Source organism: Aptenodytes patagonicus, chromosome 6 (assembly GCF_965638725.1).
Source record: "Aptenodytes patagonicus chromosome 6, bAptPat1.pri.cur, whole genome shotgun sequence".
Classification (NCBI taxonomy): Eukaryota; Metazoa; Chordata; class Aves; order Sphenisciformes; family Spheniscidae; genus Aptenodytes; species Aptenodytes patagonicus.
The window spans coordinates 32,792,319-32,815,358 of record NC_134954.1 but is presented as its reverse complement, the minus strand read 5'-3'; the positions used below and the strand labels follow the sequence as shown (position 1 = coordinate 32,815,358).

Below are 23,040 nucleotides of genomic sequence, written 5' to 3'. Positions count from 1 at the left end.
TGTCCTTATCTCAGCTTTGGAAACCTCTGTGAATTTTTGAAGGCAGTTGAACCATACAAACCCCCAAGATCTTGTTGAATCATTTTTGTCTTCAAAGCACAGGGTGTAGCAGCGGAAGGAGAGCTTTCCCTGGGATTTGAGGCACTGAGTGGGAGTTAAGAGAAAGGCCAGCATCTGCTGATCTCAGGGTACCACCAGGAGAATACTGCACAAGGATCTCGAGGAGTTCATTTGGGCCAGAGCCATCCTGAGGTCTCCAGTTAAAGCAGAATCGCTAAAAAGCTGTGCAAAGTGACCGGGGGAGCCAAGGGGGACTTTAGAGTCCCAACAGTTGCAATGATTAAAAGGAAAACTGATGAGCAAGCATTTACAGCATAAATCAGACTTTCCTTAAATATTTAGGCATGCTTTAAATCAGCAGTGCTGTAGTTCACAAACCACCAGAGATTGTGTGAAGATGGGGATGCATTAAAAAAAAAAATCACCATTATGGTCAGCACACAGATGCAAAATTCAGGGCAGAGACAGAACTGCCTACATGGTGTTGCTGGATAATAATTCAGATCTAAACACCTCTGACTAATTTTCTCCCCTGACTTCCTAGATCAGGGATGCAACCTTCCCCCCCACCTCCTTTTGTACAACAGTGATAACCGCTATTGAATACAAAACTGAATTTCTTTGTCAAAAGTCATGCTGATAGCTGGAGCATTTCTCTCCACCTTGCTGTGAAAGCTCTTGTGTTTCTGCAGCTTTGGATAGCCTGTGCCCCTGGTTCCTCCTGATTCCCAGGCAGTTGCCAGCCCCCCGCATCAGAACTGAGACAGGATTTCAGAGACCATACTTCAAGTTTTTTGCTAGTTTTGAACTCTTCAAAGATCATGTGTTCAATCTTTTCCACCTAAAGTCTGAAGACTAAAACCATGCCCTATTAAAAATACATTAATTGATTAAATAAGACATGACATGCTCTGTTAATAACATTTTAAAAGTTACATGGAAACTATGAAGAAAGTATGAATAAAGTAGGGCTAAAGCTAGACATAGCAACATGAGGTTTCTGGTGCAGAAAGGAAAGCAGAAAACATCAAGATTTTTGCATTACAGATGCTATTGAGCCAGCAGTGTTCCCAAATTAGAGACATTTTCAAATATGTGTTTCTGTACCTTCATCTCTTTTCCCCCTTTGCTGTAGATCCTAACACACTGGCATTTGCTTGCTACAGATAGACATGAAACTGCAGGATTCTCCTTCATGCTGCAGCCCCTCCTGAGAAGTAGGATGGGATCTTGGGGAAGATGCCGCTTTTTGTAGTGTAACTATAACAGATGATGCCTGGTGGTGGGAGGGAGCCCCTGGGAAGTAGAGAGGATTTAAGCATTGGCTTCCTCTGAGGCAGGACAAACCCACACTGATTACATGGAAGAACTTCATGTTGCTTTTGAAACTCTGTGTGAGGAGTAGCCTTAAGTGCAATCAGTGAGACTACAGAGAGCTGCCAGGAGCACATGTGCTCACACACATCTCCCTATTGGTTGCTGGTATTGAGTTGAGCCTGACAGACAGCAAGGAGCCCAAAACTGGGAGAAGGCACAACACAAAGCTGGGGGAATATGAACCAAGAGCTGGGATCATCTCCTGTGTTCTCATCTTGGCAGAGGCAAATGATGGTGCAAAGCAGAGAGAGCAAAGGGAGTTGAGGGGGAAGGAGGAGCAGATCAGGCGGAGGAGCCCAGGAGACCGACAGCTGCTGCAAAGGGCCTTGGAGACCAGGGAAGAGGTGACAGGCAGAATGAGCAGCTTGGGCTGGGATTTATCACAAAGGGAGGCCAAGACTGACAAAGCATCATGCTAACATGAGGAGACCAACCTTCACCCAAAGTTGAGCTGAAGCCCCCACCAGCTCTCCCACAGGAACAGTAGGTGCTCAGCTCCCTACCTGCAGCCAGGGATCCCCAGCTCTCACCTGCTACTGAACCTGAGGTAGCTCAGAATTCACCCTGATGGTTTTTCAGCCCCACCCAACAGGCAGCCAGGCTGTTTTGGAGGCAATCAAAGGAAAGAACTAACATGGTCAAACACCACTGAGCTGAAGCATAAAACTATTTCACCTTCACTGTGTGTGCATGCTCACTCCCCACACCAGAGCATCACACTGAACTTGGCCTTCAAACAACAAAGACTATCTTCCTCTGATCTGTTATTAGCGAAGTGAGAGGGTCTGATGAACAGACTGGAGCTGAGAGGTAAGGCCAAAAAGATTTAGGGCCCCTCCAGAGCTGAGATTTTTGAAGGGCACTAAATTTCCTTGATCCTTTTGAGGATACCAGCCTATGCTCATGTCTGAGAGTCTTTATCATTTAGTTTCTCTTTGAATCTCTTGGAAAAACTTTAATCCATAACATATGAGACTAACATAAGTAGGGATAAATCAACATTTTCAGGTTTGAAATATACAGCTGGAAGTCCAGAAGACACAAGCTGGTTCAGAGTAGCCTCTACATGTCCTGCTACTGCAGTTGCCCAGGCCATCTCCACAGACATTTCTGGTCCCTGGACTAGACCACAGCTCCCTTTCCTGGAAAGGCAGCCCACAGGTATTCCCTTGGCTCTCCTGTGCCTAAGAGCAATCATCAGCCACCAAGACAACTTGTCTGGGTCTCATCAGAGATGATCCCCTGGCCAGGCAGTGAGTCCCCAAAAGCTAAGCATCTGATCCACAGCCCATGCACATGGGAGGATTTTTGCAGACACAGAAAAGGGGAGCAGATTCCCCCAGAACAGGTACAAGCCACCAATTTCTGCTGGCAGAACCTAGCTTGTGTAACCAGGTACAGCTCCACTGAAAGGAATAAACTCAGTTCCTTTCATTAACAGAGCATAGATGGAAATAGTTTGGATGGTTTAATACTGGAGAAGTCTAAGAGCCCCATCCCCTTGATTTAAGACCATTCCATAATCAGATATGAAACAGCCAGGTGAGGTGAATAGGGACATCTCTGGAGAGAAAAGCAATGCCGGAAGTTCTCCTTAGTCTCTGGAGCTGGTGTGTTATGGCACACTTCAGCTAGCTTTCTTATTCCAGCTCTACCTAGTTTGGGGGCAGCATGCAAACACTTGGAGATGAGTATAGGTCCTTCCTTCATACACATTAGGATGCTTTTGCAGCATGCCCTGCCCTGGAATGGAAAGCACTCCAGGGGGATAACCCAGGAGTGTTTGCCAGAGGGACTGAGGGAAGGGAAGGAAAGGAAGAAGAAAGTATTTAATAACTCCCAAATCATTTTTAAAAATTCATTAGCTATTATTTCAGCTGTGTGACCTCCTGAAGGGACTTTCTAGAGGGCCAGATTATGCAGTCAACTAAAAATATAAATAAGTATGAAAGGGCAGAGATCACTTTATTCAGCCAAATCGTGTGGGATGTCAGGTTAAGTTTCCTGTAGGGTGCATCTGTGCACTTCCAGGACACCAGTGTGGCCCAAGAGCTCCCCCAGCCTGAGGACACCTCCCCAGCCGGCAGGCATGGCACAAGCAAATGTTATTTTCATTTGGGAAGTGCTGATTTCCAAAGACTTCCTGCCAGTCCCACAGGGACAGAAGCACATTGCATTGCTGCAAGGTTTCCAGCTACAGTTCAAGTGGGCTGCAGCTTCAGACATACTGCAGGGACTAGCTCCCAGCCAGGCATGCTGCTCTGGGTAAGGGTCTTTATCCTTCCTAGCTGCAGCACTCATATTCGGGTAGGGGAACTTATGAATTCCTTTCCATTTGCATTTCTTACTTCTTCCACCTTCAAGGAAAAAGTGTGTGCCACAAGAACCAGCCGGTCTCCCTGAGCCCATCTCCTAAAACTTCATTCCATTCACTCATTTATTGATGTTGATTTGAATAACTGCTGTTTTTAAGGAGCCTTTAAGTTGAGGAACTGCTGACCCTTAGAAACCTATTTACCTTTCAAGTGAGGATGTAGTAAGAAATACAGCTAATCACATTTGCTAAGAACTGAGGATCAGGTGGAAGAGGGGACTCTCTCCACAAGGTGATGTCTAAAACCAGAATCTCTTTGGTTGTCAGTGGTATCCCTACGGTTGCACTCCCTAGCAGCTGAACACCAGCTTTACAGTATTATATATATATGTATATACATGCACACCAATATTTACTGATACGGGCAAGCGCTGTATTATAGGTGCATAGATGTGTAGGGGAAGTGTGCAGCATACATATAGATATGATGAGACACATCTGTGCCTGAATAAGAGTGGCAACCAGAAGTTTCAAAAGAAAACAAAAGCATCTTTAACTGGCAAAAAAGCACAGAGGAGTGAAAAGTGCTTAAATTAAGTCACTACAGACATCCTATGCTCCTCCATACCTACAGTATATTTAAAGTCTAAACATGGTATCAGAGGTGATCTGTGTACTGCATATAGAAGCATGCACACACACTTCTCTAGACAGAAATAGATCAGTACTTCCACATACCCTACCTGCATTCAATTCGATTTCTTAATGAGCCTTTAAAGCTTCCACTTCAATTCCTAGATGTAACATCCAGCCTCCCTCACGCTTCACAAACATGCATGTGCAGTTTTAACCTGGGGAATAAGAAGCTTAAGGAAACATTTTGCTGTCCTGCAAACATAAGCTGCATGTAAAACTCAGTTGTATAGAGCAGAAAAGCTGTTCAGCACCAGTCAAACCCAAGCAGGCAGATGAGAAGCCCACCAGCAGCAACTTCAGAGCAAGCCCCTGATTTACAGGAGCACAAGCTTAGCTTAGGTCTGCACATCCTAGGACAGCTTGCAAAATTCAGAGAGTAACAGCATTGCCACAGCCAAAGCACAAAGTCTTTGTTTTGAACAGATGCAGAGAGCTCCTCTTCGCCCCCCCCCCCCCCCCCCCGAAAGGAGATTGCATTGCTATCGCAGTAACATAGGTTATTAGATCAGTGGGAACCTAGCAGAGCTCAGACACAAAGGTTCAAACAAGTCCAGCTTGCAGCTGGCAAACCTAAACAAGACCAGCCAGCTGGCATTGAGCTGAGTCATCCACACAGTAATCTGGTTGAAAATGTTGACTTAACCCATTCATTTAATCACCCAAATCCAAAAAACCCTGACAACTGCAGTCAAGAAAACATACATCTGTCTTTTGCGGAATGACAGACTGGAAAAGACCATATAAACCAATTTTCCAGAGCTTTTTCTAGGTTTCTTTGTGCATGCTGCATATAATTCAAGTTTTTGGTAGTCATTTGCTAGCCTGTTCTGATCCAGCAAAGCACACTGCACATCCTTAGTGCATGTGCTTAGCCCTGCTGACTTCAGTGGGGCTAACAGCACACTTTTAGACATTATGCATGTGGTTAAATACTTCACTAAATGGAGACAAACTAAGGGCACGCTGACTTTTTTGCTCCTTTAGCAGAGAGATTTCATCTTTGCATGTTTCTTCTTCCAGGAGTTTGAACTTGCTGGAGTGAGACTGTTTGTTCCCCTTTGAAAAACAGCAACAAGGGAGCGACCAATTTTGTTTTACCCCTCTTGAAGCCATAAACCCCAGAAGTGTGGTGAAAAACTGACATGAGAGCTCTGAATTGTCTGCAGGATAGCTTATTTATAGAAAATTTATAGAAAAGAAACATGAAACAGCAACATAGAAAGCTGGTAGACAGCAAGTAGAATACACCACCTTTGGTGTCCACTCGCAGCTCACTGTCACATATAAAAAAAATTTAAAAATTATCAGTTACTCATTGCAGAGGAAATTAAAACCCTCAGGACATTAGTTTATGTGAGTGCAGGCTCTTGGGGCAGAGCAGTGGGTTGGGCAGCTCTCATCCTGGGGAGCTCACAGCACCATCCAGGCTGGAAACGTGTTGCTAAAGAGGTTGTGAGTAAGACCGCTCCCTCTCCTGCTTCCCGTTACTTGCTTGCCTAGCATCACCCACATAACAGTTTCAGGAAAGCCTGTAAAGCAACTGGCCAACCTCAAGCTGAGTTATAAGCAATGATGCTATCCTTATGAATCTTGGAAAAATGAGTGATTCATGGTTGCTCAGTGCCCAGACAGGGACCAGTAGGTTACTGTTATCTCCTCAGAAGACCATGCTCCCAAAGTAGGACAGTGACATCAGAAACTGCAAAAATAAAGATAAAATATTTCACCTATGACCAGCCCCAAGGCAGATTCACTACCACGTTATTCCCTATAGCTGCTGTGTTATTGCCTTCCTCTCCAGAAAGCCTTACCATTACCTTAATTAGGAGCCCCTCTGGTAGCCACCACAGCCTGAGGTGCATAAACACAGACCCTCAAGCATTTGGGGGTTCTGAGCCAGCCAAGAGGTTTGAAGCAAAGCAAACAAGACCATACTGAAGCATAGCATATTCAAACACACACACACAAAAACAACCCTGCAGACTCCAAAACCCCTTCCAGCCATGCAAATAACCTTGCCTCCTGCCACTTGACCTGCAAAGGTCCCCTGATGCAAAGCTGTGTTGGGCATCCCCAGGCAGTAGAGAGTCAGCCTTGAGAATCATAGAATCATAGAATCATAGAATCATTGAGGTTGGAAAAGACCTCTAAGATCATCGAGTCCAACCGTCAACCCAACACCACCATGCCCACTAAACCATGTCCCTAAGCGCCTCATCTACACGTCTTTTAAAAACCTCCAGGGATGGGGACTCCACCACTTCCCTGGGCAGCCTGTTCCAATGTTTCACCACTCCTTCAGTAAAGAAATTTTTCCTTACATCCAATCTAAACCTCCCCTGCCGCAACTTGAGGCCATTTCCTCTCGTCCTATCGCTTGTTACTTGGGAGAAGAGACCGACCCCCACCTCGCTACAACCTCCTTTCAGGTAGTTGTAGAGAGCGATGAGGTCTCCCCTCAGCCTCCTTTTCTCCAGGCTGAACAGTCCCAGTTCCCTCAGCCGCTCCTCATAAGACTTGTTCTCCAGACCCCTCACCAGCCTCGTTGCCCTTCTCTGGACACGCTCCAGCACCTCAACGTCCTTCTTGTAGTGAGGGGCCCAAAACTGAACACAGTATTCGAGGTGCGGCCTCACCAGGGCCGAGTACAGGGGCACGATCCCTTCCCTAGTCCTGCTGGCCACGCTATTTCTGATACAGGCCAGGATGCCATTGGCCTTCTTGGCCGCCTGGGCACACTGCCGGCTCATGTTCAGCCGGCTGTCGACCAACACCCCCAGGTCCTTCTCTGCTGGGCAGCTTTCCAGCCACTCTTCCCCAAGCCTGTAGCGCTGCATGGGGTTGTTGTGGCCGAAGTGCAGGACCCGGCACTTGGCCTTGTTGAACCTCATACAGTTGGCCTGGGCCCATCGATCCAGCCTGTCCAGGTCCCTCTGCAGAGCCTTCCTACCCTCGAGCAGACCAACACTCCCACCCACCTTGGTGTTGTCTGCAAACTTACTGAGGGTGCACTCAATCCCCTCATCCAGATCATCAATAAAGATATTAAACAAGACCGGCCCCAGTACTGAGCCCTGGGGAACACCGCTCGTGACCGGCCGCCAACTGGATGTAACTCCATTCACCACAACTCTCTGGGCCCGGCCATCCAGCCAGTTTTTGACCCAGCGCAGAGTCCACCTGTCTAAGCCGTGAGCCGCCAGCTTCTCTAGGAGAATGCTGTGGGAGACAGTGTCAAAGGCCTTGCTGAAGTCCAGGTAGACCACATCCACAGCCTTTCCCTCATCCACTAGGCGGGTCACCTGGTCATAGAAGGAGATCAGGTTGGTCAAGCAGGACCTGCCTCTCATGAACCCGTGCTGGCTAGGCCGGATCCCCTGGTTGTCCCGCTCATGCCTTGTGAGCGCCCTCAAGATGAGCCACTCCATAATCTTCCCCAGCACCGAGGTCAGGCTGACAGGCCTGTAGTTCCCCGGATCCTCCTTCCGGCCCTTCTTGTAGATGGGCGTCACATTGGCAAGCCTCCAGTCTTCCGGGACCTCCCCTGTTAACCAGGACTGCTGATAAATGATGGAGAGCGGCTTGGCGAGCACCTCCGCCAGCTCCCTCAGCACTCTCGGGTGGAGAAGAGACTAACAAGGAGATGGAGAGAGAGAAGAGAAGGGGGGGGTGGCAAGGCTGCTTATAAACACCAAGGCAGAGGAGGAAGGGGCTCATTAAACTAAAGAGCAGCAGCTGGGTGAAAGGACCCAGGCTGAAATCTAGAGTTTTAAGCATGGGTAATATCATCTGCATGGAAGGTGAAAGCTGTAAAGTTTATGAGAAGGATTGTACAGTGCAGTACTTGCACTGCAGCAAAGGCTGGAAGAAATGGCCCAGGAGAGATACAGGACCCAGGACGGCTCTTGACAGGCTTGTGTCCATGTTAATGTATCTGTCAGACCATTAAAGACAGAGAGAAAAAGCCTCTGGGCACTAGCAGATAACAAATGCAAAGCAAGCCGTGGTCTACCAGCACATGTATTCAAGGTCTCTGTAGCCATTCCCAGAGGCATGGTGTTAGCATCAATCACTTACAGGGTGCCCAAAAGGTGAATGCAGCTGCCCTGGTGTGCAGCATGGCTCGTGTCCTGAGCTGTGCTTGCCCCGGCTCCACATGTCGGCCAGTGGCTTTCTCTGAAGCACGGAGTGGTTAACATCACCGGTACACGCCAAAGTCCCTTACTCAATGCCAAGTACTTCTTACCCCAGTGGGATTGTTTGGCATATAAAAATGTAACTCCCTCTGCATGAGGGCAACACCCTGTAACCCCATGTATTTTAAAGAGTTGGACTATTCTTGCCATAAAAAAGATCAGAGTAGCTTTATTGACTGCAGTGGAGTTAAGCTGGTTTATTCCAAGTGAAAATTTGGCCCCTTGACTTCAATGAAGCTGTGTTGATTAATCCCAGATGGAGACCTGGCCTGGTACAATCCCCTCCTAAAGTCCTGGGAGATTAGTAACACATAGACTGAATCACTGCTGTTACTCAGAGCCTGGGTGGTTATCAAAAACCTGCACCTGCCGCCCTGTGAAACACTGCCGGGATGGGGCCGAGCAATTGCGGTCACTGACTTTGGGGACCAGGGTGCGATGAGCGAGGGCACATTCTTCAAACGCTGCCTCATGCTAGGGGGGAGATGCCAAAGTAGCTCCCTTTCCTCTGCAAACATCTGGGTATGTCACCTGGGATGTGAGTCCAAGCTCTGCCAAAACCTGGGCATGGTGACATTGAGCACGCTAGGCAAGGAAACAGGGGAATCCTGCTTCTTCACATTAAGGGCTTTTTGTGATGCTCTGTAAAGATCCATAAGTGTAAAAATTGAGGATTAAATCCCCCGAGCTTCAGGGAATCTGCCCCAGCATCTGTCTGCCAATTTTGAAGAGCAAACACAGCTTCATGCAGCAAAGGGAAAACTTTCTCCCCCACTCCAAATGCAAAAAAATCAGCGTCTTTTTTCAGCAATCACCTCCAAGTCTCTCTCATGGCAGGCAAAGTTTTGCTTCCCAGTGTTATAGGCACAAGTGCCGTACTTCTAGCAGGGAATGAATCCACTGAAAATTAAAATTGCTTGACTTTCACAGCAGTTCCTTTACACATGCACACACACACGTGTGCCCATAGAGAGATGGTGAAACTGTGCCATGTGTTGCAGTGTGGAGAAGCACCAGAATAGACCAACTCAAAGGTGGGTGTTGACGGTTTTTTGGGTCTCAGGTGGTAGAAACGCAGAGGTACATAGCCCATCTCCCCAGCACATTATTCATGCAGAGGCATTATTCCTGGCTATAGGATGCTAATGTCTCTCCCCAAATGGCTGACCAGGGTTTTCCCTCTATTTGCTTTGAGGTTGCATCACGCAGGTCAAAGTGACAAAAAAAGGGCTTGGCATTGCGTGCAGAGGAGGCACAGCATTGCCGTTGGGAAGAAAGAAATGCCTAAGCTCGCTGTTCGCTTGCTCCAGCTCTGCCTTCCAAGCGTTTCTGAAGTCAGGCATCTGGAGCGTGATGTAATCTGAAGATTGATCAGCCGCGGCACACATGCAGCTGTGCACATCTGGCCTACAGGTGTTTCAGCTGCTATTTGTCAGTGACTGTATCGAACATTAAAAAGCACCCCGACTTTGTAAGGCAATCATACCTGTCCCCCTTTGTTCACAAAGGCCCACAAAATGCCACTGATTTTATGCAAACTGTCTCTGCTTTTTAGTGGGTGGCCCCAGGTTTTTTTGGTGTTTTTTTTTTTTTTTTAAAGGAAGGAGTTTAAACCATAGATGCTTTTAAAGCAGGCTTTTTGTTGTTGTTATTAATTCCACTGGCATTAATCCGCATAGCTGAGTCAGTCATAACGGATGGCTGCTATCATCCACTTGCTGATTTACTCTTAGGAGTCAACCTTATTACAGAGTCTTTGTGCTGCACTGATGAAAAAAAGCTGAAGCTGTTCTTCCTTGTGCTCGGCTATGTATGGAGACAGCAAGACTTGCTCCCAAAGTACCTAATCTAAACAGGGCAGGGACAGGTAAAGTGGGGAAATGGGTAAGAAAGGTCTCATCCATGGGTAGGACCTGCCAGTGCCCAGTCCCAGGCCTGGAGCCAGAGAACGATGCTTCTCGCTTCCTGCAGGGATGCTGCCCCTCATGAGGTTTGCAGACTGCAGCTGAATACTTGCTGCACACAGGAAAAATAAGAAGAAGAGGGAAACTACTGGCTGAGCAGGCCAGACCGAAAGAGTTCCCTTGGAAAAAGAATAAAGCTGCAGATGTATATATTTATTTTTAGAGAAGGTGTTTTTCCTAGAATTTTTATTATTTTGGCAGGAACTCAGCAGGGAGGAGAAAAGGTTTCCCTTTGTCCAATACTCTTTGCTATTCTAAAATGAAGTAGAGGCAGAAGGGTATTTTTACAGCCCATTTCATATATCAGTTGTCTTTATCCCTGTAGAGACGGACAGGGACCAGAGACACATTTCACACTGACTGCCAGCATTGTCAGAGCATGCTGCACACCATGCTGCGTGTGGCACCAGCTGCCCAAAGCCACTGTCTTCACATATTTCCAAGAGGAAGACAATCATGTTCCTACGGATATTTTCGTCCCAGATAGTCTCAGTCAGTCTACAAGAACATGTTTGTCTTAAACACCAATATATTTTACTTTCCAAACAGCTTAGGGCAGATACATGGTCAGTCATCATAGCACAGCTGATGGCATAAGTGATTAAGCTGTAACAACAAGTCATGCAACTGTCTCATAAATTAAGCTTCAGCTTGCAAGCTGTATTTGTGCAGGATAAGATTTGCACATGGCTTTTGCTGCGAGCATCTCAGTAGAAGTATATGGCCCATACATAACAACTTTGCCCTCCTTATCTGATTTCTACGTAACATATTTCCATCGCTTTAGCACTGTTTTGGTTAGCCCAAGTGGGTAGCGGGTATGCATTTCAGGCAGGGAGAACTCAGTGCCTGCCCAGAATTGCTCGTGGTCTGGCAGCTGGAGCCCGTATTGATCTGAGAAGCCCAGAGGCCGGAGGATCGGGGGCTCACGAGGCAGAATAAGATGTGAAATGACTGCCCTCATCCTCAGCCTGAGCCTCATCAGCTTCAGAGTCACAGTATAAGGACACGTACATCTGTGCTACCTCTTCTCCCCAACTCCATATATTTTACCTGAGCTGCCCAAGAAGAACATCTCATTCCCTGCCTTTTTTCCCCCCTGCCTGCTCCTTTATTCCACACCTTTCTTGTGCAAAGCCATGCTTGTGTGTGAGTGCCTTTGGGGAGGGGAGATGAGCCCAAAGAAACAGCAGTGGGCTTTCTCTGCTGCTCTATTAGCCAGGAGGGCTGGTGGTGGCCTCCTGTCCTTCTTTGCCCCCAGCCGCTGGCTTTCCCTGGCCATTTGCCCTTTTGTGGGTCAGGAGATGTTGGTGGTGTCCCCCAGCGCTTGTTCTTCTGAGCCACCCACGAGGCAGCTGGGCAGAGTCGAGGACAGAGCTTAGATGGTGCTTTCAGACGTTGAAGCAGCTCTGCTTTTTCCTGCTCCAACTGCTCATTAGCAGCTTCCGCCTTTCGGCAATTTCTAGCAGCGCTTTCAGTGATGTACTGCCAAAATTTTAACAAGGGGCTCCCACAAACCTACCTCCTCCTCCAGCTGCAATGAACCCCACTGCCCCACAGAGGCTGATGCTTGGGCTGTGGAGGAGTGCAGGGCTGGGGGAAATGTTCCTTTGGGGGGGGCTCCTTCCTGTTTAAAGCTTTTTTTTTTTGGTTTACTTTTCTGGCGAGGGAGGGACACAGCACCTTGGAACAAACATTACTAACTGCCCAGAAGTTGCTGCAGAGGGGCAGGACATAACACAGAAACCCTGAGTGTCCCAGCAGCAAAATGCTTCCTTGCAGAGCTCTCACTTCTCCTCCCTACGGTGAAGCCAGCCCCACGCGACTGATTTTATCTGGGCTAGATCAATCAGCCACAAACCGAAATGCAGAAGAAGTGGTTTTCTCTAGGTGTTTCGGGGCCCCAAAGGGCAAATTTTTCCATGGGAAGTGGTTGAGCCCACGAGTTTCTGGGTGTGACAGAGGCCACCTCAGCTTTCTCGCGCTGATGGGCATGGGTGGTCTATGCTGATTCGCACTGGGGCAGAGCTGGCTTCCCAGAGGAGCTCTGAGCTTGCAAGCATCTCGCAGGTCCAGGATGGGGCTGCACCAGACCTTCAGCTTCTCTCTTTGGTGAGCACCTCTCTCTTCTCAGGTGGAAAGGAACTGAAGCCCCAAGGAAAGTCCAACAGCTCAGTTATCAGGAGCTAAGGGAAAATCGAAATCAGAGCATGCAGAGGTGTTAAACTTGTTTGTGAGGGTTGCAGCCTCCTCTGGTACCAGAGACACCTCTTTTGCTCCAGGTAGTTTAGCCTTGCAGAAGTATGCCTGAAGCTGGAAGAATGGGAAAGCTCATTTTCCACCTTTAAATACAAACTGGGTGCAAGAAGGTCAGCTGCATGATAGATACCAAAATAGTAAAGTATGTGGCAGTCAAAAGCAGTCAACTAACTGCTGATTCATATGTTAGTAGATAAGCCCATAGATTATAGATTAATAAAGCAGTTTTAAATGCAGGCCATTCAGGTAAAAACAGCAGTGTCAACTGCACTGGATCCATGCAAGCAAATGGTATCTCATGCACTTCTAAAATGTCAGTTTTCTACATTTTGTTAATTTTTTTTTATAATTAAAAAAAAAAGTCTGGCAAGAAGGAAAGAAAAAATAAGCAGTGACAAATACATTACAGCATTGTTAAACTGGACTCGAACACCTTACAGGTCTGGCAGCTCTTCCAGGACAGCACGCCCTGACACCTACTCCATAGATAATGTCTATTTAGCTGGGTGGCTATGGGCACCAATGAGACTTTCTGCAGCAGAGTGAAGGGAAAAAAAAAGGATTTAAAGCAAGATTGTTCAGTCATTTCAATCAATATTGGCTGCTTGCTGACATTAGACTTTTTTTTTTTTTTTTTTAATTTAATCAATCCACTTCTCTCTGCTGTGGGTAGTTATTTATGTGAGGAAGACTTGTAAAGTGCCCCAGATTTATTTCAGCTGTGGGTGAGGAACCATTTTTGGCAGCTGGTCCGGTCCCCAGGCTCGCGGGTGTGCTCCGTCCTGCTCCGCTGGCCAGGACAAGACATCGGCAGGAGGGACCAGGGCCACGGGCTCTCCCGTTGGTTCCTTTTTTTGGCGTTGTCTCTTTAGGATCTTTCATTGCTGCAATTTTTCCCGGACAGTGAGGTGTGAGCAAGCCATCGACCTTTCTCAACAGTGGGCAGGGTGGGCCGGGGAGACCGAAACAGTCTCGGAGGGAGGAGAAAAGTCTTAAATCTCCTTTTTCTTATGCTACATCCCCATCAAACAGCTAGTTACGCTCCCGATAACAAACTGGGGAGCCGCCGGACGCAGGGAGGATGTTTTCCCTCAGACCAGCCATGGGCAGATAAATCCTCCAAGGTCTGAAAAGCCTGGGGTAAATTAGATTAGAGGCTTTCCTCTAGACGGTGAGGCGTACGTTTGGTGATAGCAGGGGGCAGCCCTGCAGCTCAGGAATGAACAACTGCAAGGGATATGTTTTTAAATGGTTTCCCAGCTGTAAGATGCACATAATTGTGGCTTTCCTTCATCTGGGAGACTTCAAGAGCGGATCGTTGATAAGGTTCATACCAGCAAAGGCAGAAAAACACAAGCCAGGGTATCTGGTTTCAGTCTGTCCGTACCCGCAGCATTAGATCTGATTTTGGCCCTCTCTCCCCCCCTGCATGTACACAATTATCTGAATTCCTTTCTCCGCTGCTTCCTCCCTTCTGAAGCCTTGCAGACTGGCCCTGCTGCCTTTTCTGTTGCTTGAGGGACAGCCGCGCATTCAGACTCTCTCCTTTCCCAGCCCACGGAGGGGTCTGTGCCATGGCCACAAGGACCAGCACTCCCCAGAGGCCAGAAAGCAACCACGAGGGTGGGAATTTATTCCCCATCCCCATCTTTTTAGCCTTTCGTGGTGGGAAACGCCCTAAAAATCAAGGGATTTCTGCTATTTTAAGGTGCCGTTCCTTTGTGTCTCAGTTTCCCCTTCGTGCCTCACCTCTGCTGCTTGCCTCTGGTCATGTTCAGAAGGAGATCCCCCAGCCCCTTGCATTGCAGCTGGGGATCCCCAGGGACTATTGTACAAGCAAGTACGGGCTGGTTTCCCAGGCAGATGTGTGCGCAGCAAGGTAGATGTGCTCAAGGACACGACCAAAGCGTTGGTGTCCCACCTCAGACTGCTGCCGTCTTGTTTTCCCCACCCAGGCACTCTGGGAAATGGCTTTCTGAAGTATGGTTCTCCATCCTTCTCAGGGGTTGCCACATGCTGGCTTTTCCCACACAGAAGAGCATGTGCTTACCTGCTTTCAAAGGTCCTGCTGCTGCTAAGCAATAAGGTATTTTTCCTAAAAAGTTGCATTTTTGCACCATCTAAATCACAAAAATATTTTAAATTTGAAATATATGCTACTGTCCATTTTGGCTCTGGGGACAGCTGACAACTCCATAAGATAATTTGAGAATATCCCTTTGGTACAGATCCACGCAATGCCTGCAGCAAGTGTAGCTTTATGTATGCTATACACGTAACAGCAGATCCTTTCTTCCTTTGACTTTGCTATAAAAATATTTGAGCATATATTAAGCCATGCATAAACATGAACACAGCATGTGCAGATACAGTTTTCCCATCCTTAAACAGAACAGAGACCCATGTTTCCATAATAACATCTAAAAACTTGATTAATTCAACTGAAATTTTCCATGTGTTTTGATTTGGGTTTTAGCCTTTTTGATACAAGGTATATGTAGAAATTTCTGCACGGGAACTGCAGAATTGAAAAGCCTTTGAAAATTCCCCTGGTGTCACTCTGACATCACTTTCTGACACCCAGTTTTGACTGATAGAGCAGAATTTTCTCTACAAACTCTAGAAACAAGTGGGGCTGCCTTCAGCTACAGAGCAATTGCTCTTGTTTCAGGGTGAAGCAGGCAGAGGGAGGACAGCATCAGGTGAAGATGATCCTTTGTAGGAGGGCTCAGGGGGTTTGTGGGCATGGCAGGAGAGAGGCAAGGCTGCATGCACAGCCTGCGCTTGGGCATACCTTAACTTCAGCTTCCTATGTGACACCAGGTGCTTCTTCAGGCAGGAGGGAGGCAAGAGGCATCCCACCTCCCAGGGTTAAGGAGCCATGCTGGTTTGCTGAAGTTGGCCAGGCACTCTGCTGGGAACACATTTCACCTCATCCAGGTAGCAAATACCTGGTTTGCCTGTGTACGTCCCAATGTGCTGGTCGTGAGTCCAGCTCCAAGCCAGCTCCTGGCAGCCACCACCTCGCCTCCACCCTAGCACATCTCTGCTGCTTCACGGTGGCTGTGGTGCAAGTTTAATGGTTCTGTGATAAAAGCCAAGCCAAAATAACTCCCCATGCTTCCTGCCTTAAGTCTGCTTCATATGGCTCACAGAAACACTTAGTCCATGCATAGTTGGAAGGCAAATTTAGGAGGCTCAGAACGAGGTCAAAACAAACTTAATTTCCTCCAGGTCCAGGTGGGACGCCACTTTGCAAGCTGGGTGATTTGCATGCTGCCTTGCAGCTTTCCACCCACTGCCGTCCCAGCCTCCAACATACAGTCACGGGAAAGCCTTCAGCATTTTGGAGCGCGGCTGTTTTCCACTCTCCCTGTGCTCTGAAACAGCTGGACCATTTTTGCCTAGGCTCCAGAAAACAAAAACGACAAGAAAGAGGAATCACCGTTGGGCATGGAAAGTTTTCAGCTCAAGCAGCATAAGTTTCAGAAGGTTATGAGCAGACAAAAAAACACAGGATGCTGGAAGGCAAAGTGTACAAACCTGACGGTGGATATTATGATTGATACTTGCCATATGCTTTTTTAAAGTTGTCATTCCTAAGGCAGCTGGGAGCAGTGGTCCCTGGTTCACCACGTTCAGGAATGAGCAAGGTTAAGGGCTGAATTGGGAGTGTTTGGCAGCAAGCACCTCGTGTAGGGACACTGCCCGTGATGATGACAACCCCCACCAGGTTAGGTGATTTCTGTGCCCCCAGCAAGATCCTCCTGGGTGTCTCAGACCTCTGCACTTCAAGCTGCCATGTAGGTCTTAATGGCAGTCCCCTTGGCTGGCAAATTTGGGGTTGAGCTGGGTCACAGGGGTGGGGAAAGAGGAGCATGGGATGTTCTCAGGAGCCTGGGTCGCCTGCTATGGCTCGCATTCACCCCACTGTCCCGGTAGCCAGGCAAGACGGGGCTCTCGTGGCCCCAAATAATCCAAATTCAGACTTTCTGGCCTGAGAGTCAAAATGCTGAGATTTGTCCTCCCCTCCAGCTTGGCATTTCCTAATCTAAAAAAGAACAACCCGATTTCTGGAGCTGCTTGCTTTGACATTTCAATAATTCACGCCAGCCCATGCTGACCTTTTCTCTCTGAAGGCACGGGGGCCGACACGTGCACCCTCAAGTCACGTTTTGTATTGTTCGCTGTTGTTTTCCCCGTCCCCGTCCCCGTGCCTACGGGGCAGGATGCACGCAGTGCTAGTGCGGCGGGCGGGCGTACTGGGGGTATGACATAATGCAATAACTGAACTAGCTGCATTTATTTATTTTGAAAAATATTAAGGGCAGCTGCTACTTAGCGCCGACTGAAACATTTTATTGATTTTTCTAGAGCAGGAGCGTCCCCTTTTGTGTTGTAACCCAGCATTGCTTGAACCCAGTGGTTGGACTATTCCAGAATAACCTACGTCACATTTTCCTCTTCTTTATAAACATATAAAGGGTCTCCAGCCCTGAAGGTACACACCTGGGTAACAACAACCAGAGAGGTCACTGCCTGACATGCTTGTTCTGCCCCATCTTGCTCAGGTGTTATCTCCAAGCAAATCCAACTCAACAGGGGACTTCTCCTTCCCCATCCACACTGTAATGTCCCTGTAACATCTTACCAGCTATTGTGCAGCACCTAGCAAAATAAAGCCTTAATTATCAGCCAGGACTAGTGATAGCCTGAGTAGGCTTTTGTTGTACGTTTCCCTGTATTTATCCCTTCTGGTTATTCTCATTTTGCAATGATGAGTTTTGAGATGGTGGCAATGGGGATCTCCAGCTGAGTTTGTGGGCTGGTTTAACACTTGCTTCCTCAGTGTGGGTTTGTTTCCTGGGGAGGAAGATCGCAGAGCTCTTTTGTCGCCTGTGCCCAGCAAAGCTGCCTGCTCTTCTTGTGTCCTACCTCCTCACCCCAGGCAGGCCCACTGCTCACCAGCCTGCCTCGCAGCAACGCCGCTCCCCGCTCCAAACCTCCACAGCCTGCAAAAAAGCAGCCTTTGAAGTTAACATCCCATTAAAATGAATGTTGTGGGATGCTTAAAAAGCAGGCGCAGTCTGGGGAGGGAGACTTCAAAGGAGGCAAAATATGGTGGCAGGAATGGTGCTGGAGGCAGCAGAGCTGCCAGGACAACACAGACCCATGGGGAAGCTGGCTGGGACCGCTGGGGCAGCCACACGTGGGGTTGGTGAGAAGTGTGCCCACCCGTGTCACTTATAAGAAATTTGTTATTGCAATTCAAACTCCATTCATCAAGGATGCTCATTCAGAAACCACATCCACTCTGGAGGTGCCCGAAGGCAGCATCATCAGCCCACGGGCAGAGTGCCCCGCACTGACCCATGGGGTGGGGCCAGGGTCTCGGCTTTAACCCACGCTGGTTTTTACTTCCCCAAGTTGAAGGGAAAGGGGGGAGGAAACAGTCTATAAACTTCTCGGTGACTGCTTGTCCTGGTTTTGTCAGGGATCAGGGCAAGCAGCTGGTATATGCTGAACTACACTGATGCTCACACCCCTCATCCCCTCCTCACTGTGTGACCGCATCCCCAGCCCCAAACACAAGGCAAGAATGTTGGTCAGCACTTTCCTGGCAGGGATTTTGGCTGGCCAAAACCCATGTGGAGGGAGAGAGGCTGGGCCCCAGGCACAGAACCATTTTTTTACATTCCCAACTTTAAAAGAAATTGAAAAAGCATCCTTAAAAAAAAAAAACAACAAACCCAAACTCAAACGGTTTTTCTGCATTTCATATTTCATTTGCACTCTTGGCCATGTTGTGGAAATTATTTCAATCCCTTTGTAACCAAAACCACCCTAATCCTATATAAGCAAGGTCTTCAGGGACCAGTTGCAAAATTTCTTGTAACCAGGGGTCTGCTCTTGCTGCCACCTTACATCAAGCCTGCAGCTCTTGGCTCTTGTGGTTTCTATGCTGTGCTCTTGGGCTGGGGAATGCTCCTAAAGCAAGGGAAAAATAGAGCAGCAAGCCCTCAATTCACCATATAGCGGAAACTGCATTGGGTCTGCGGTATAGCAGTGCATAACAACTATATTCTGTGTTACAAGCTACAGGGTCAGAGAAATGCTTGGAAACTATGTTCAGCAGAGACCTTCAACGTATATCATCTCTCAGTCCAGATACTATAAGGGAAGGGATGTACTGCAATTTCCCAACCAGGGAAACTGAGGCACATGCAGAGAGAGCAATTACATAGCAAACCTGTGTGTGAGCTAGGATTAAAACTAAGCTCTGCAAGGTCCTGCTGTCCTACCACACCAGCTTAGTGCCAGGAAGAAACTCTGCCCCGTCTCCATGAAATCCGCTATGGGCTTTGCTGCTTCTTTTAAGAATAAACCCCATAGATCCATACCTCGTCATTCAGCTGCCATAGGAAACCTGCAGCCGTTCCTGCAGGACTGCATTAGGAAACCTCCGTGGGTCTGGCTTGTGGGAGAGGACTTGAGAAGTGCCGCAGGAGTAGCCACCATCTGAGTGCCTTGGCAGGCTTTGACGAATGCCGTGCTGAGCCCCTCTGGGCTTAAAGGATCATAAACATGAAGCACGACCTTGGGAGCGTCCATTAAAGCACAAAATTGTTATGGAAAAGCTATCTATATAATTTAAGAGGGGACAGAGCCAGAAGGGCTCTGGTGACTCATTTTATAGCTCCTGAAGGCAAGCAGGGCAGTGCTTCCCCTTTCGGTGTATGACAAGCTGGAAGATCAGAGCCAGCCCTTCTGGGGGCCCAGGCACAAGGCACTGGGTTTAGTGGGACACTTCAAGATGGGCTCTCCAGAAACAAGGAGAAGGAGGAGGCAGCCACCATGAACGGTCTGGCTGCAGTGATGTGGCAGCACTGGGTAGCAGAGGAGGAAAGACCATCCTGCAGGTTTTGGGGGGTATTATCCATCTTCCTCAGCCAGGAGCTGATCCTCCCTCCCCCTGCAAGATTCAAACTGTGCAGTGAGCAAGGACCAGGTTTGTGATATGAGGATCACAAGCCAGATTCAGAGTATAATTTCTCCAATATACGTAGTGCTCTTTTAAGCAAACTGAGAAGCCACTGAAGTCCCCTCACCTTATAAAGCTCCACATGGGATGCTATCAGGTTTTTAGCACAGTACTGCTCTGTTCAAGTGACCTGGAGGGGGTAACTGAGGAGCAACAGGTTGGGTGCAGACATCACACACCTTATCACTTCTCTGCCTGCAGAGGACATGTTTCCATACATCCCACCACTGAAGTGTGTCCCTCATGCAACGAGCAGATGCCCACCTCCTTCTGTTATGTGTTTTCAAAATTCCTACTTAGAGCCAGATTTTCAAAAGCAGTCAGCATCCAACATCCCAAAGGTCCAGAGAAGAAGAAACAGAGCAAGTAGGTCACACAGAGGGGGTTTCTCATCTTGTGCACTTCTTTCCTTCTCTCGTGCTGACAGATTTGGTCTGTGAATGAGCGGGTTTTACTCTTTGATGTCAATCTTATACAGAATATGTGGTAAGAACAACAAGCAAAATGTTACACAATGTGAACTGAAACACAAGTACATGTCAAGATGGGGAGAATAACCCCTTCATGGCCAGGTATAGCAGCTTCCTTTGGGTGACCTCTGTATCTGGTCATAATATTGCTCCATCAGCTGAGATAGGCTGCTTTAATGTTCAGTGGATAATCACAGAAAATAACAGTGGAAGACAGCCTACCAGATCATCTGCTCCTGCCAGGGCTGGTAACCGGGCATTAGCCAAGCGATGGTTGAACAGCAGCCACATCTGCCCACCATGACCCTGGTCCTGGTGCCCTGTGTGGGATGGGAAAGGATGGGTTAAGCCTGGGAGCATGGGAGGGGACCTGGCAGAGCCATGCCAGAGCCCTGGGTCACAGCAGCGCTGCCGTCCACAGGGTAGACCGTGCTCAGTGCTCATTCATCTCACCGTAACAGGGAAGCCAAAACACCCTGTTAGCACTGAGCTGCTGTGAAATTCCCATTTTTCCAGTTGGCCAGAGCCAAAAGAGCTGCTGGAAACCAGAAAGGACCAGTGGAAACGAGATCCCGTACTGCAGCAGCAGCCGGAGCAGGGCGTCTCACCCTGGGTTAAAGACATTGGCTTGCAAATGGCCGGCTTTGCTCTAAGAGCAGCTTTGTGCTGATCTCTACAGTTTTGGGTGGGATTTAAAAAATCAGTGGAAATAGATCAGCTCAGTATTGCTTTCTATCTGGTTTCACCTTGTTTTACATGGCAGCTGGGTTCAGAGAAGAGCAGGGCACAGCAATTTGTCATGTAGCTGGCAGTGATCATCCTCCACCCCTTGCTGGAGAAAAAAAATTGAAAAAAGAAACTGAGCTTAAAGGTTGCCCCCAGGCTCAAGCAGAAAATCGCTCCATGGTATCTTCCTCCTCCCTGTATTTTATTTTCCTCTCCTGAGTCCCTCCCCGGCTAGGGCTGCGGCAACACCAGCATCAGGAAAGGGACAGCCTGTCATCTGTCAGACGTGCGCATACACAAACCACCACCACCCGCACACACCAAGCAGTTAAGCTTCCCTAAGTGGTCCTGGGCAGCCTGTCAAGTCCCAAGCTCGTCTGCAGAATGTGGTTGTAATTAGATAATTAATAACTTTGAGAAGGAAAGGAAAGGAAATAAGCTAAATAGAAGCTTTCCTTAGTGGGAGGAAATAATTATATCTGCTTTTTGATATATGAGCTGAGGTGGCTTTCTGAAAGCAGAAACAGCATCTCGCCTGCAAAGCCATCTCTCCCCCTAGTTAGACGGCATCTCCCATGGGCACTGCTGGGTCACAGAGTCTGTCCCACCAGCCCACAAATGAGCAGCAGCAGGTTGCTGCAGATCAGAGCAAACCCCACAGGTAACAGGGCTCCCCAATGTGTTGCTGCGTCTTGTCACATCCTGATAAATGGGGCAGAGGAGAGACGATATGCAGGGATGGGTCACCAGGAACTGTGTGGAAAATAGGGGTTTAGCACAACATCCCTCAGAGCTGGAGACGCTGCTGGCAGCATATGGACTTTTTGATGGATACATTGCTCCTGCCTGTGGATTTACCATTTCACAGTAAGATGCAAAAAAAGGCTGTGGCATTACCAGACTCAGAACTTAGGCTATACATCCAAAAGTCAAAGGAACTGTTAAGTTTAGGTTCCTTTTTTTGTTGTTTTTGGATGTGCTTAGATATTGCATAAATATGTTACCACTGGATGGAAAGAAAACGTATTTGTTTCCAGCAGGGTTTGCCTGATTTTGCAGGAGGACCTGAGAGTCACTGTGGGTAGGGTTTCTAAAGCCCATCTCAGGCACGTGAGCATCCGATCTCCCTGTTTCACTTGCTTAAGGAGTGGTGAGGGCTGCTCCTGGTGCATTGGATCTCGCCCAGCTGCTGGGTTAACCGTGTGCCTCCACACTGCTGGGACCAGGAGCAGGTTTCAACACGTGGTTGAAATCAGGGTGGTTGAACCACAGCCTTGATTTGTAGGGGAAAAGAACTTATGAGACAACATATCTCAGCAAGATGTCCTGTATTTGGTGTATTTATTTTTCTTTTCTTTTTTTTTTTTCCTTCTCTCCAGACTGTCCAGTGTCTGGGACTGAAGTGGAATTGGGATGTATCCAAGTTTGTAGCTTCTGAAACCTTAACAACCTCAAGTAAACTGGTCCAAAAGACCCCTCTTGACCTCCCTCGCTCTGAACTCTTGTGGACCACTTAGACTGAGCAGAAAACAGCACCAAAGCTAATGGTCTGAACCTTTGCAACATCTCTCCCCAAGCAACTGACCAAAGAGAAAAGAGAAGCAACATTCCTGGTTGTTCATTGTTGTTGGGTTTTGTGTCTGTCTGTCTGTGCATTTGGTTTTATTTCTAATTTTTTTTTTTTCTGAAAAATCTTAATTCAGGAATACATTTATGAGAAATCTTTGGGTTTGGATTTTACTTCCCCTTAGCTGTATTCTTTTTTGGTAATTTTTGTCTATTTTTTAAAATTCAAAACCTGATTTCTTGTACAGTAATGTCAAAACTGGACCAAGGCTCTCAGAAAAAAAAAAGAAGAAAAAAGCCCACCATGTTCCCAGCTCCCTGCATGATTTGTTTCAAGTACAGCCTGGATTACAGACTGCCCTCCACAGTC

General features: G+C 47.8%; 1 protein-coding gene across 1 annotated transcript in view; it reads left to right on the top strand.

Annotated features, from left to right (window-relative positions):
- Positions 1-22,809, top strand: part of TWIST2 (twist family bHLH transcription factor 2) — a 38,718-nt gene extending 15,909 nt beyond the window's left edge. Inside the window, exon 2 of the mRNA XM_076340730.1 lies at positions 22,484-22,809. The gene's annotated coding sequence lies outside the window, so the exon portion shown is untranslated. The remainder of the gene's footprint in view (positions 1-22,483) is intronic.
- The last annotated feature ends 231 nt before the right edge of the window (positions 22,810-23,040 follow it).